At 41.8% G+C, this 12,622-nt stretch overlaps 1 pseudogene; it reads right to left on the bottom strand.

Annotated features, from left to right (window-relative positions):
- LOC134619409 (uncharacterized) overlaps positions 1-12,622 on the bottom strand; it is a 111,034-nt pseudogene that overhangs the window by 55,661 nt on the left and 42,751 nt on the right.

The following is a 12,622-nucleotide window of genomic DNA, read 5'->3' on the forward strand; positions in this document are numbered from 1 at the left end:
ACATAAAACTGCAGAGACTAGAGACAAACAAGCGAGGATCGCTTCATATCTCAGCAGTTTAAAAAAACAAAACAATGACCGATTGTTCCTGCAGGAGTAGATTCAGGCCCCTTTTGCTTTTTCATCCAAAGGAAGTTACAAGGAGATGAGGAGGACCAGGAGGATGAAGACAAACTAAGGAGAGAACTTGATTTGTACATGCGGCTGTTCTGGGATCAGTCTGCTAGTTAACCCTCATTTAACACATTCCTCTCTGCTCCTCTAACTTGCTCTATCTCGCTGAGAATCAGAAAGCCTTGACATTTACTGCTATTAACTTTACACTCTTGTTATAAAGATGCGAAGAAAATACGGTGAAAAGGTTAGAAGGACGTAAGGAAACAAGAATGAAGGTGCAATGTTTCTTTTGGTTTTTTGCTTTGACGGCAGTGGTTAGCCAGCAAAACTGCTTTTAAATGGCCCACAGGACAGATTACGATGTAGTCACATGACTCCCCTCGCTGTCACACCAGCGTCGGCTGAAATCTCTGAAGTGAAGTACTCGTGTTCAGCAGGGAACCATGTGTTCATTTTTCTATTCTTATTCTTGAATCAAAACCTCTTTTAACTCTCATTGTGTTCATATTTTTTTTTTATTTTAACATTGTTATTTTTTTTCTTATGCTTTTAATCATTCCACAATGAAGGTTTCTATGAAATGTAACAGAGGGCATTTATTTCTTCATTTTTTTAACCTTATTTTGCACATTAACATATATCTATAGCAAAGACAGAGACACAGCCACATATGTTGAGTCCAGGATGGTATTTGAGCATCAGGAATAAATGATAAGAGCACATATCAGGAGTCCTGGGAAATGTCCCGCAGGCAGAGACCGACTCAGGTGCAGACCAGATCAACTAGAATTACAGTAACAAGTGAATTTACAAACACACCATGTGAAATTATACACAGTGAACAGGGATTTTCAGTGGTGCAGGGTAAAAAGGGAAGAGAGTACAAACATGCTCCGCTCGTTCGCTCCTCTCTCATTGGTCTTCAGCACTCTCACCCACTCCACTCCACGCCATGCTGCCAGAGAAACAGATCAAGGAAAAAGGACAGGTCCAGGAGTTTATGCACAGCAGAAACGTGGTTAAAACAAACTGAGAAATGACGCAAGAAACAGATTATCAGAGCTGTACTGACAAGTATGACTCAATGATCCAGCCAAGACGCCTTCTGAGCCCTCAGCTTAAATAGCAGCCCAGGAGTCAAGGTAATCAGGCAGATTGACAGCGGGCGCGTGGGCCAAGGGTGGGAGCCCAGCTGAGCTCTGCCCAGGCAGACGAGTGAGAGACAGAGAGGTCAGAGAGAGAATAACTCAAAACAACATGTGGCCTGGAAACTAGGCCGAGACACAGAGACCATGACAGGAAAGGGGTCATCCAAGAAATCCAAACTCTTGATGTGATGATTACACGACGGTGAGCGAAGTAACAACTGCAGAGCGTATGTTGAATTAAATGGGAGAATCCAGAGACCATGAGAGTATGAGGAAGAAAAAGGTTCTGGTAGTACTCACGAATGTCAGGTTTGGCATTAGGCGTGATTTCTTTAACGGGGAACAGCAAGTGAATCCAGAACATGACGGCACCAGGACCTGAACCCAAGGAAACAGAGCTGATTACATGATTTAACCTGAAGCAAGAGTGGAGCACAGATAAGGCTTAGTTACCACAGCAGGTGACTGAACAACCTGACAATGAGGAGCCGGCAGGGCTGGACTGGGACAAAAACATCATCGGCCCATAAAAACAAAGAATCACGAGCGGCCCACCAGGCAAATGCCCGGTATGCCTGATCACCAGTCCAGCCCTGCATCAGAATATGAACCACATCAAATTACAAGGAAAACATATTTAAACTGCTGGAAGCAAATATGAATCTTTTCATACATAAACCATTTCGGTAACACTTACACACACTTGGCTACTAAATGAATGTGTTGTCACACCATAACTGTTTCGTTCTTGTGAAAGTATTGCCAGCATCAACTAGTCTAACGGTCATCGACCAATCAAATTCAAGGGTCATGTCTGTGTTCTCCCACAGAAAATGATCGAACACGAACAACATGCTGCTTCAGACACTGATCCTCCCGGTAGAAGTGCACCTTCTTTCCCTCCTTTTGAAGATTATTAAGGTTAGTTTAAATTCAAAATCAACCGTTAAAAAATATATGAACACCAGATAATAAAAAAGTGAATGGTTCAGTCTAATGTGTGCTCTAGTGAGACATTAAACTTCACTAAAACTATGCAGTTATGAAACTTTAATCTGAGCCAAAGCCATTTGCTTAGTTGGAAATACATTTACTGCTCATTTAGAACAAATGACTGTCTCAGCACACGAGGACACAAACACACAGTCCACTGTCTTTGTTAGATGCGCCTGTTTCAGCAAAGCTCACAAACTCCCTCCAACACAACGTCCGGTCCACTGTGCGGCTCCACCAATGAGATCCGAGGGCCTGCGCAGTGGCATTAGCATACAGCCTGTATAAAAAGCGCTGCTCCCAGTCACAGAGCTCATTCGTTGCTGCTAGTGATGGGATTTCCGGCTCTTTTTAGAGATCCGGCTCTTTTGGCTCCGAACCGGCTCTTCAGGTTGTTTTGTTGCTTTCATTAATTTATTATTAACAATAATATAAAATTATGCACAAAAGGAATTACTAATGTTAAAAAAGTGGTTTTATTTATATATGTTTATATATAAATATATAGGGTTGCCCCTAGAGACAAAGCACGTACAAACTCCAAAACACATTTCTAGTGGTGATGGGTCGGTCGTGAACGAAATGGCTCTTAGAGCCGGATCTTTCACGTGAACGACGCGAGCCGGCTCCTTATTGGGAGCCGTGGGTTGTTGGTTTTTTTTCCTTTCTCTCACCCTCTCTCTCGCACTTTTTTTCCGCTTCACCCCGCACGCGAGCCTTGTGCTTTGCGCTGGGCAGAGGGGGGAGGGGCGGTAGTTACACTGGCAGTAGCACAGGAACAGAGCGGGAGGGAGAGAGAGAGAGCCAGGGACAACAACGTCACATTAGAAAGGTAGAGTAATCATCCACAACTATTTTCAGTTGCGGATCATAAAGGATTCAGAAAGTTTATTCATGCAGATCAATATGATAGAGAATGTGCATCTTCTTTTTGTTTTCATATTTTAATTTATATTTAATTGTGTTGTGGTTTGCAGTGTTTGTGTTGTTTCACTTTAAATTTGTTTAAAGGGAAAAAGCTGAAAATGTAAATAGTTAAAAGTTGAAATGTGAATAGTTGGTTTTTGTATTATATGATTTATTTATTGCATTTTATGTGGAGTGAATAAATAAAAGTATATTTATGGTGGCTCCTAGAGACAAAGCACGTACAAACTCCAAAACACGTACAAAACACAACAGAAGTGCTCCGGGATGCTAGGGGGCAGTGTTGAGCTATGTTACCGAGTGGCTACACAAGCCAGGAAGTACCAACGACCGGATTTGGTGTGTGGTAGTAACAGGTAAATGAACATTGTTTTTTAATTGTTTGAATATATATGAGTGCTTGTTTATAAATACACAAACAATACACATATGCTTTCAATTGTGTAATTTAAGTGATCTAGGTAGCTCTGTTTTGGAAGTTCCCTACCAACTGCACTTTCAACTGGACCACGGCCAATCAGAGAGGTCCCGCCCCTGACTATCTCTGATTGGTTTAGTCCACGATAGGGGCATAATGTGTGTCTGTTGTTGACCACACGGAGAGTTGCAGAGATTTTATTTTTTTGTTGTTAGCCGAACAGTTGGTCGCACCGGTGCGACCAAATATTTTTTTTTAGTCGCACCACTGAAAAATTTGGTCGCACTCTAGAGCCCTGCACAATGTACCAAAGATGAAACCTTGGAACATTTACTGTTATCCTGCTACAGAACGGTAGAGATCAGACAGCAAATGGCTAAAGTGGGGTTTGATATTGATAATAACATAAAAGCTATAAAGTATGGCCTTTTAAGGAAAAAATGTCAATAAAAGACACCTTTTTTGGCTAATCATGTGCATTATCAATACCCACATTTGGAAAACAAGAGCCAAGGTGGTCATTGAACAAAAGATGATAGATAGTGTTGCTGTGTGTAAGAATATTCTTGCAGACTTGAGCAGGAGGAAAACTCTAGAAGAAAAAATAATAGCCCTTTACCTTGGTATCTGTTAAAGATATGATTAATGTTAAAATGTTTGAGTACGATTTTGGGGAGGTTAATTGAAATGTATTTCTATGTATTTGTTGTAAACTATTGTGTGTATTGCCATGTATTTTGATGCAAGTTTTCTTTTTTGTGTGTTGTTTTGTTATGAATTGCCATGAATTTTGAAAATGGTGGAAGTAATGACCCACCTTCTCGTGATTATGTGGCGGAGGAACTTATTTTCCAATCTTCTTGGGTAAACCTGCAGGACATCTATTCTTTCATTTCCTTACCCAATAGAAGAGAGCTTGAGTTGTGCTTTCTCCAAGAAGCCCCTTGCGATGGTTTCTGGAAATTCATCATGCCAACTTAAATCATCCTAAATGGAAAGAATGGTCTGTAGAATCTCCAGTCCAGCTAGAAGTCACAACAATTGTGGTGAAATTTTGGACAGGAAGAGTTCCAGACCAGGATATTGAACTCTACCTACAAAGGTACTGTCTTACAACCTCCTGTTAAGCCGGTTGATAAATTCGGCTTATGGTATGAAGTGAGAAAATTCAAGGTACGAATGCGGAGAGATGAAGCAGGTCATATTGTTTCCATCCCTAACTCCATCTCTCTGGGCCCTTTTAATGGGCGTATCATATATCCTGGACAGGCAAACAGATGTGTCGTCACTAGACCATCAAGCAAGAGACTGCCTTACCTTTAAGTGCTGCAAGTGCAGGGAGTTGGGTCATAAAGCTAAAGAATGCCAAAATGACAGCGAGTGTTCCCTGTGTGGACCGAAGGGACCTCCTCAGCGCTGCCAGAAGCCTTAAATTCAACCTCGCTACAAAAAATGCTCACATTTGGAAATTAATCCTTAACAAATCCACTTATGGTCTCTGAAGCTATTTCAGGACAAGAACCTAGCAGTCGTACCTCAACAAATCTTCCTGGTGTAACAGAGTCACAGACAGACAATAACAACATAGAGGAGGAACTGACGCCCCCAACACAACATGAAGAGATAACAGCATGAAGTAGAGAAGAGCCAGAGGATCAGTTCTTCTCAGAAACCTCTGAGGTGGAATGTGAGAGTGAAGACGAGGAAGAAGTTTTATCAGAAAGCTACATAAGCGCAAGTGGTAGTGAAGAATCACCTATTTTGACTCCAGTGGAGATTTCTCCTACGGATGGCCCAGCAAGACGAGATGAAGCAGATCCACAAACAGGGATTTTTCTAAACAAACATCATCCCGCAACGGAGGAATTGGTCAATGAAACAACCAAAGGAGGTAGGAAAAGAAGTGTCTCGATGACATCTTATGGCAGAGACAAGAGAAAAGACGATAGCTCCAGCCCTCCACAAGGTAATGTTGAATCTACAATTTCCCCCTGTCTACTGAGCAACCTCCTACTACATAAATATGAGTACTCTTAAAATAATAACATGGAATGTTAGAGGGTTACAATCAGAAAGACTAAGAAGGAAGAAAGTGCTTTTTCTGTGACTACTACTACTTTCTGAGACTACTGACTGGGTCCAAGCCAGACAGTAGTCTCAATAGAGGAAGACAGTGCAGACGGGGTGGGCTTTTTGTTTAAAAACACTCACGTGAATATCATAAAGGAAAGAGATATAACACCTGGGCGGCTTTTACTTGTGGATTGTTATTATGGTGGTCAAAAGTTCTGGTTAATTAATGTATATACCGCACCCGAAAGAAAAAAGAACTGCTAAAGAAAATGAGACAGTTGTTGGAATGTGGGATTAATACTGTTTCATGTGGGATTTTAATATACTTACGGAAGAGAATGACAGGATTGCTAGGACGACATTCAAGGAGTCCAGGGAAGGCAAGCTATTAACACAAATATGTCAAGACGCATCTCTTTACACATTTACGTGCTTGTATTTATTAATTAGACAGGTTGATCAAAAAGTGATCCACATTACTAAATTAGACCTGGGGGATCTCCACATTTTCACTCACCTTTACTAAAAACTCACCATATAAAACTCTGACCTCAAAGTCAAAGTATGAATCTGGAGCAGAAGATCTTCCCAAAGCACACCTGTGCATTCCTGAGTCACACTTGATCATTTTGAGAATGTCAAAAACACAATTCCTCTTCCTGAAGCTCCATCTTTATACTTCATGCTAAATCTGCCAGACCAAGACCACATAAAAGTGGTCTCGAGACATCCAACTCTAGTAAATATATGTATTTCATAAGGTGTTGAGTATGTTTTTAGTTCAAATTAAAATTAAAGAGCAACATTAAGATCATCAGTCCTCACCTGACAAGAAACAGAGAAAATGGAGGTTTTTGATTCTGACTTTAATCCTGATGTTGTTGTTAAACTTCAGAAGAAGAGCGTCTGACACTTCACTCTGTCAGATCATCAGAAAGCTGATGTTACTGAATGAGTTGTTTCCTTTTTATCACTTCCTTCAACTTTTTTAGATGCATCCATCACACAGTGATGCAGATCAGTACTGTGAAGTTTCCCTGATGCTGTAAGTGTGAATGAAAAGAGTTTCAGACCAAAACCTGACGACAGCTGGTTCAACCTCTGAGAGCAACACGTGAAGCATATTGATTTTTTCTCCAGGTTATAAAATGTTCCTGTCATTTTCATCTCATCTAAATATTGTGTTTGGCTTAAGGAAAAAAGAGGAATATTTATTTATTTATAAATCACCATCATTTTTGATGTTGCATTCTGAAATTATTTTATATTAAATACTCAAAATAAATTGTACAGTTGATCTAAAACTAAAGATATCTGATCAAATCATGCAGAAATCTTACAAACTGAATTTATAAGCAACAACAACTACGTCTCAGCAGCTTAACAGATAAAATCCTCACTGCAGGGCCTGGGTCTGATTCTGCCTCAGACCATTTCCTGTGTCATTTCCACTCACACTCTTATCACCCTCCTGTCTCCTTTCTGCACTGTGCTATCTAAAACACAAAAACCATCTACATCTCAAAGCTGACTGTTTTCTTAGGAATAAAGAGAAATAATAATTCATTTGTTTAGAAATCAACATATTTTTTTGCTGTCTCATTTTGAGATTATTTTATATAAAATACTGAAAGTAAATGGCAAAATAAGCCAAATGGCACAAAATTGAAAATGGATCTAAAGACTTTTTTGAACATGAACCCTTGAGGAGGAAACAGATATCCCTGTCTTGTAGCAAGAACAGCAGGCTAAACAGAGATACCCAGAGATATTGTGTTCCTCTACCTGATAGACAACAGTAAACCATTTAAAATATAAAATTAAAAATATTTGATCAAATCATTTCATGCAGGAATCTTACAAATCGAAAGCAACAACAACCTCTCACCAGCTCAGGCAATGGAAGAAATGACAATGAAGGTAGAAATAAATAGTTCTGTTGTCTCCTTCCTGGTGGTTTGACTTCAGTGAAATTGACCAGTTATTAAAGTAAGAACGAGTCACTAGAACTCAGTTCTGCTCACCTTCACCTTCACTGGCTGCCAGCTTCAAAGAAGCATAAAGTCTGTGTCTAGGCCGTCGTAGTTGGAGGAGGGAGTGGGTTTGACTTACTTTAACTCTCACTAACTCACTGTCAGACTGAATTCACAGTGTTGTTAGAGTCAACCTGGCTGAGCAGATGACCAATGTACTGACGTTTATAGTCCTGCTGCAGGGCCTGGGTATGAATCTACCTCAAACCATGTCCCCTCACACTGCCCACCCTCCTGTCTACTAAACACCACAACATTACTGCCAGCTTGATCATTAAGTACCCATACATCCAGAGCCATCTATTTGTTGTGTGCCACCCCCAGTTTATATCTGGGATCCAGTATGAAAATGTACAGATGGTTCCCACAGTTTCCCAGCATATGTGTGTGAAGATGGGAGCAGAGAGTGTTTGAAATGTAGCAATGCTGGAACTTTATCCGGTAACTGTGGCAGGAACAGAAGTGAGCATGAGCTGTGGAGGAAGAGCTGCAGAGAAAACTGGCGTCCAAATGAAGGTGAGTATTGTCAGAGTTTGAGCATGGGGAGCAGGTGGATGACTACAGGCAGAGAAACACAAGGTGAGCAGATAATATCACTATGAACAATATCACAAGAGCTGTGTCGGCTGCACTAACAGAGGTTAGTTGAAGATCTGGTGACGAGGAGCTGAGAGTGCTGGTCTTAAGTATTGGCAGCTTGATTACAAACAGGTGTGGACTGCAGGCTGTAATGCAATGACTCCGCCCAGAGGTGGAACCACCGGCTCTATGGAAAAACCCTGCACTCACCCGGACAGTGACACACGGATACATCCAACCACTGCAGAGTCATCATAAAACTTCTGAAGATGGCAAACTCAACACGAACAGTTTATAAAAGACTCCACAAAGCTGGGTGGGACAGGCCTTGAGGACACAGCACTCCTCTGGTCTGGTCCAGCAGACATGCTTGACTGGAGTCTTTGAATCTGGTCACGAGTGAAAGTGATGGTGGAGGAGAGGCGGCGATGGTGCAATGTGGTGAGGGAGGGAGAGAGATTGCAGGCTGGCTACAGGTAAGTCAGCAGGGGGGTGAGCGTTCACTGCAGTGTGGAATCTGTTGAAAAACACATTCAAGTGTCTCGCTCTGTCCTCACTGCCCCCAGCTCCTCTGTTGTTGGATGGCTTGAATCCAGTGGTTGTCTTCATGCCACAACTCTCTGATCTTGCCCTTCAGTAACACCTGAACCGTTCTAGCCTCGTCTCTATTGCCCGCTCTGAACGCCCTCTTCTTGTTATTGAGGAGAGCTTTGATATCCTTAGTCACCCACAGCTTGTTATGTGGGTAACAAATGATGTCCGTGCTGGGACAATGGAGCTGGTGCAGAAGGTTATGTAGTGAGTGACACACTCAGTAAGCCCACTGGTGTCCTCACCGTGAGGCTCACAGAGTGTCTCCCAGTCTGTCACCTCAGAACAACCCTGTAGTTCCACTAAAGCAGGGGTGTCAAACGTACGGCCCGCGGGCAGGATCAGGCCCGCAAACGGGTTTAATCCGGCCCATGAGATAATTTTGTAAAGTATAAAAATGAGCAGCATTTTTTCAATAAAGAAGCTGCTGTTCCAATTGTGTCCACTGGATGGTGCAATAGCAATTGTGAGCTACTTTGTTTTGCCCGCGAAATTTAAACCTGATGTGCTTTGGCACCGTCATTGGCCCAATATGTCTCTGTCAAAAAAGAGAAAAGTGGGTGCAGAGTGCAGTGTTCCAAGAAAAATGGTCATCCTCCTATTTATTCACGGAGGTGAATGGGAAAGCTGTATGTTTGGTGTGTTCCCAGCATGTTGCAGTGCTGAAAGAATATAACCTCCGTCGCCACTAGGTGAGTCTTCATGCCGACAAATATGACAACTTTCAAGGACAGCGGAGAAGAGAGAAGGTGAATGAGCTGTTGGCGGGTCTGAAGAAACAGCAGTCTGTGTTTACTCACAGCCGAGACATCAGTGACGCTGCAGTGAAAGCTAGCTACCTCATTGCTAGCGAAATTGCACTAGCTTCAAAACCATTTAGTGAGGATGAATTTGTAAAAACATGTATGATGAAGGCATCGGAGATTGTGTGCCCTGAAAAGCGCCAGGCCTTTGCAAATATCAGCCTGACAAGAAACACAGTTGCCGAAAGGATTTCTGATCTTTCAGCGGATTTGGACAGCCAGTTGAAGCAAAAAGTAAAGTCATTTATTGCGTTTTCAGTTGCAATTGATGAAGGCACGGACATTACAGATGTTGCACAACTGGCAATTTTCATCCGCGGAGTTGATGACACATTGACTGTCACCGAGGAGTTCGTGGAGTTGGTGCCGATGACAGATACAACGACCGCAGCTGATATTTTCACCGCACTCTTCCTTGTGGGACCAGTCCACTCTGACTGGTCCCGCGCTGTCAGCCTGGCTACAGATGGTGCGCCCTCAATGATCGGGAAGAAAGCAGTTCTAAAGTTCAGAGATAAAGTGCAATCTGCAAATGGAAGACGTAATTTTTGGACTTTTCACTGTATTTTGCACCAGGAGGCTTTGTGTTGCAACTCACTGAAAATGGATAACGTCATGAAGGTGGTCATCCAAACTGTTAATTTCATCCAATCCAGAAGCCTCAATCACCGTCAGTTTGACAGCCTTCTCAGAGAGAAAGACCACATCTATGGCCTGCCATACCACACTGAGGTAAGATGGTTGAGCCGAGGTGCTGTGCTGAGGCGTTTCTTTGATTTACGAGAAGAAATTGAACAGTTTATGGAAGAAAAGGGCAAACCAGTGTTAGAATTTCATTCCGCAGTATGGATGCAGGACCTTGCATTTATGGTGGATGTTACAGAGCACCTGAATAACCTGAACAAACAGCTGCAAGGACGCAACAAAGTTGTCACGCAGTATTATGACAGCATACGTTCTTTCAAGTTGAAGCTGTTATTGTGGGAGACGCAGCTCGCTGGTGGTGATGCAGCTCACTTCCCCTGTCTGAAAAATGTGTGCACGATCCAAAGTGTGGCAGATATGAAGCGGTTCAAAGATGAAATAACGGGACTGTTACTAGAGTTTGAGCAACGATTTCAGATTTTTGGTGAACTGGAGAAAGACTTCAAAGTCTTGCTCGCCGTTCACCGTGAACCCCTCTGATCTGCCCGTCAGGATCCAACTTGAAATAATAGACTTGCAGTGTGACTCGGATTTGAAGGGCAAATTTGCCGCAGCTGGCTTGAACACATTTTATCAGAAGCTCTTGCCGGGTTGCCCCAACTTGACAGCCCTCGCTGCAAAACTGTTGTGCATGTTCCGAACCACGTATCTTTGTGAGCAGGTTTTCTCTGTAATGAGCATAAATAAAACAAAACTCCACTCAAGGCTAACGCACAAGCACTTGAATCACATCCTGAAGTTAGCTGCTGCTCAGGATGTGAAGCCTGATATTGATGAGCTGGTGAAAGCTAAAAGATGCCAGGTATCAGGAGTCAAATAAACTATGCAACCCCACTGAAAGTGCTGCATGAGACACCCTGATATACTTCTGTGAATCACTGAGGCACTGTGTGCTTGTGTATTCTTTGTCCTCAGAATTTTCAAATAACTTGAGGTGTTTTGTAATTAATATGTATGTTGTGCTTTTGGACACACTGTCCTCAGGCTCCAGCTTTATGTTTATATGTTTTTATGTTGATGTGCTACTGTTTCTAATTGATTATATTTGATTTATATATTTAACCTATTCTGTGGTTCTTGTACTTGTTTGGGGAACAGGTTTTCATTATTTTTATCTACATTGCTGCCTGCGAAGTGACACCGTAATATAGTTCTGTGATCTGTGAAACAGTTCTGTGAATCACTGAGGCACTGTGTGTTTGTGTGTTCTTTGTCCTCAGAATTTTCAAATAACTTGAGATGTTTTATGATTAATAGCTATGTTGTGCCTGTACTATTTTGAACATAATGTCCACAGGCTCTAGCTTTATTTTTTGTTGATTGTATTAAAACAAAGAAAGCAATCTGAAGTTGTTGTTTTTAAGTTATATATAAAATGATTTTACCAGTCCGGCCCACTTGAGAATAGACTTTTCTCCATGTGGCCCCTGAACTAAAATGAGTTTGACACCCCTGGTTTAGATGCTGGAGACAAGACATGGAGAGGGAGATGGGGCTCCACGGAGAGTTCAGTGGGGAGCAGTCCTGAATGCTGACATGACAATAACTGACGCTGTATGACTGTCATGTTACAGACAGGGCAGTGAAAGTGCACCGGCATATCATTTTGTCTGTAAGAGAGAGAAAAAAAGAAAACAACATGTAATTTAAATGCAGTTGTATAGAATGCAATCAGTTTATCTAACAATCCGATTGTACATATTAACAAAAATATCCAAGCCATCCTTAATAATGAAAGCAAAATGGTGTGGATCACAAGAGCTGTCAGGAAATGTGAACAGGAAAAAATATTTAATGAAAACACTTTTTTCTCTTGCTGATGAATGAACTGAACTGTACAATGTGAAAAGCAACTTTTAAGTCAACAAAGACACTGCAGAAGTGCTGAAAAGAAGTGCATATTTATAACTTTAACTATGACGTATATTTAAAACCAACATACCTTTGAAAGGCAAAGCATTTTGAATGCGTCCATTTATATGCTGCTCAATCTTTGCCCTGACAGTAGGGCTGACAGTGGGGCACAGACAGTGATGGGAATAACGGCGTTACAAGTAACGGCGTTACTAACGGCGTTACGTTTTTCAGTAACGAGTAATCTAACTAATTACTATTCCTATCGTTACAACGGCGTTACAGTTACTAACAAGGAAACGCGGTCCGTTACTATTTTTCAACAAACAGACGGTTGACGCTGTGTTCAGCTTACCGCATCTTCTGGACGCTACAGCTTTA

Source organism: Pelmatolapia mariae, linkage group LG20, assembly GCF_036321145.2.
Source record: "Pelmatolapia mariae isolate MD_Pm_ZW linkage group LG20, Pm_UMD_F_2, whole genome shotgun sequence".
Classification (NCBI taxonomy): domain Eukaryota; kingdom Metazoa; phylum Chordata; class Actinopteri; order Cichliformes; family Cichlidae; genus Pelmatolapia; species Pelmatolapia mariae.